Raw genomic sequence first — 3703 nt, forward strand, 5'->3', positions numbered from 1 at the left:
TGGCGTTTTCCCTCCAAAATTTTCGAAAGCAAGGAACATTAGATCTAAAAATTTTAAGTCTTGTGTCTTTTGTGTGTTTTTCTCTTTCATCATAAAATTCAAAAATAAAAAAAATCATCTTTTCTAACTATTTTTAAGAAAATTTTTCGAATTTTTTTTATAAAAATTCAGATTTCAATTTCAAAATTTTTCAAATCTTATCCTTTTAAGATTTTTTTTAAAAAAAATCACATCTTTTTCAAAAATATCCTAACCACTTTTTCTCTTCTCATTTTTTTTTTAAATTTTTAAAATATTTTTTTAATTTTATTTTTATTTTTTATTTTATTTTATTATTTTGAAATTTATTTTTCTTATATAATAAAATAAATAAAGTAAATCCACATCATCTCCCTTTATCCATCATAGACCTAAGTGGAAATGAACAGTCCAGAAGGACTCTAGGGTCATATGCTAACCCTACTACTACTTCATATGGGAGTAGTATCTGTATACCCAACATCAGAGTCAGTAGTTTTGAGTTGAATCCTCAGCTCATTATCATGGTGCAGCAAAGTTGCCAGTATTCTGGTCTTCCACAGGAAGAACCCACAGAGTTTCTGGCACAGTTTTTACAAATTACTGACACAATACATGATAAGGAAGTAGATCAGGATGTCTACATATTGTTACTGTTTCCATTTGCTGTAAAGAACCAAGCTAAGAGGTGGTTAAATAACCAACCTAAGGACAGCATAAAGCCATGAAAACAGCTGTCAGAAAAATTCCTGAATCATTATTTTCCTCCAAAACGGATGACACAGCTAAGGCTGAGCATCCAAGGCTTCAGACAAGGAGATAATGAATTCCTTTATGATGCCTGGGAGAGATACAGAGAGATGCTAAGAAAATGCCCCTCTGAAATGTTTTCAGAGTGGGTGCGGTTAGACATCTTTTATTATGGGCTTACAGAGAAAGCTCAGATTTCTCTAGACCACTCATCTGGTGGATCTATACACATGAGAAAGACAATTGAAGAAGCTCAAGAGCTTATTGATACAGTTGCCAGAAATCAGCATCTGTATCTAAGTAGTGAAACTTCCATGAAAGAAGAGGCTAAAAACAGTAACTGTTGAACTCAGTCCTGCAGAACAAGTTACTGAATTCAATCAGCAATTAGATTTTCTAACAAAATAGCTAGCCGAATTCAAGGAGATATTACAAGAAACAAGAATGGCTAATATGAATATGGAAGTGCAGTTGAAACAAACAGAACAGCAATTGTCAAAACAAATAACAGAAGAGTGCCAAGTAGTTCAATTAAGAAGTGGGAAAATATTAAATACCTCACTTCAAGGCAGCAGGAAGCCAAGAAATGAACAAACTGCTACCCAAAATCCCTCTGAGGACAGTCAGAACCCAAAGAGGAATAATTTTGGCACTCAAACGCCAGAAAAGGGGTGGAGAGCTGGCGCTGAACGCCCAACCCATGCTCAGTCCTAGTGTTTAATGCCAGAAATAGGCAAGGAATTGGCGTTGAACGCCCAAAAAAAGCACAGTTCTGGCGTTCAGATGCCAGAAACAGGTAAGAAGTTGGCGTCTAACACCGCTCCAGCTTCCATCCCTGGTATTTAAACGCCAGTGGGGATCAAACACATACAAGTGCTGATAACAACCCCTCTAAAAGGGCTTCTCAACCCACATCTGTAGGTAATAAACCTACAGCAACTAAGGTTGAGGAATACAAAGCCAAAATGCCTTATCCTCAGAAACTCCGCCAAGCGGAACAGGATAAGCAATTTGCCGCTTTGCAGACTATCTCAGGACTCTTGAAATAAAGATTCTGTTTGCAGAGGCACTTGAGTAAATACCCTCTTATGCTAAGTTCATGAAAGAGATCTTAAGTCATAAGAAGGATTGGAGGGAAACTGAAAAAGTTTACCTCACTGAAGAATGCAGTGCAGTCATTCTGAAAAGCTTACCTGAGAAGCTTAAAGATCCCGGAAGCTTTACGATACCATGCACACTAGAGGGTACTTGTACCAAGCAAGCTTTATGTGATCTTGCGGCAAGTATCAACCTAATACATGCATCTACTATCAGAAAGCTTGGTTTGACTGAAGAAGTCAAACCAACCCGGATATGTCTCCAACTTGCTGATGGCTCCATTAAATACCCATCAGGCGTGATTGAATACATGATTATCAAGGTTGGGCCATTTGCCTTTCCCACTAACTTTGTGGTGCTGGAAATAGAGGAGCACAAGAGTGCAACTCTCATTCTAGGAAGACCTTTCCTAGCAACTGGACGAACCCTCATTGACGTCCAAAAAGGGAAAGTAACCCTGAGAGTCAATGAGAACGAGTTTAAGTTGAATGTTGTCAAAGCTATGCAGCATCCAGACACCCCAAATGACTGCATGAGCATTGATATTATTGATTCTCTGGTAAAAGAGGTCAATATGACTGAGAGTCTCGAATCAGAGCTAAAGGATATCTTTCAAGATGCTCAGCCCGATCTGGAGGAACCAGAGAGAATAATAGTGATGACAAGTCATCATATACCCATTTTTCAAGCTAATTTCACTTGTTTTGTTAGCATTTATGCACTTTCTTGCATCATAAGTTAGTGATTTGGAGTGAAAATGCATAACTTCTCTAAATCAAGTAACCACTATGAAATTAATGATAAATCATGAGGTTTAAGCTAATTTTAATTGCATTTCAATTGATTTATAAGCCTCTTGAATTTAGTGATGCTTTGAGTGGTTGTTTTGGTTTATTTTAGGTGAAGAAAAGAAAAGAAAATGAAAAGCGTGGCATAAAAAGTGTAGCCGAGGAAAGAAAAGCGTGGCCGAATCAAGGGAGAAGTGTGCCGAACTCATAGTGGAAGCAATCTTGCCCTCCACAAGGGCAGAATGCCCTCCACAAGGGCAGCATCAAGTAACCAAACCAAGACAAGGCAACCTTGCCCTGCCCACTCCAAGGGCAGAGCACAAAATGGTGCCTTGGAGCCAAGAGAAGCAAACTCTGCCCTGCCCTTGTGGAGAGCAGGATCGGGCTCCATGAGGAAAGAAATTCAAAGGAAAATGACACCCATGCAAGCTACAAGTTTCGAACAAGGGACCATGAGGAAGCCAAGGACTAAGGGTGACTATGGTGCCAAGAAAGCAAGAAAATAACTAGCGTGTTTGCTTCCTCCCAGGATCGAACCCAAGACGTGAAGGAAGGAACCCTGCCCTGCCCTTGGCGCGGGCAGGGCAGCATTTGAAATTGGCGCATCACACACAAGACCTTGGCGCACCAACTTTGCTTTCCTGGCGCACCAACTCGATCCTGCCCTGCCCTTGGCGTGGGCAGGGAGCATCCACGCGTTAACATGCTTCACGCGCACGCGCGCTCCTCAAATCTGGCCGTCCCACGCATCAACGTGCAGCACGCGCACGCGCGCCTCTCAATCCTGGCAGCACCAAGCGCACGCACGCATCACGTTCTGGCGCAGCAGCTTTCCCGCCCTGCCCTTGGCGCGGGCAGGGCAGCCTCTGGCGCACCAAGGGCGCACCAAACTTGCACCAACACGCATCATGGCCGCACCAATTGCTAGCCCAAGCATCAATTTTCTGCCCTGCCCTCCACAAGGGCAGGGCAGCCTCCTGGGAGTGGATTTTTTGGGCCAAAATTCAAATTAAAATTAATTTGAATTCATTTCTTCACCAATCCAAAAG

This window comes from Arachis stenosperma, chromosome 6 (assembly GCF_014773155.1).
Source record: "Arachis stenosperma cultivar V10309 chromosome 6, arast.V10309.gnm1.PFL2, whole genome shotgun sequence".
Taxonomy (NCBI): domain Eukaryota; kingdom Viridiplantae; phylum Streptophyta; class Magnoliopsida; order Fabales; family Fabaceae; genus Arachis; species Arachis stenosperma.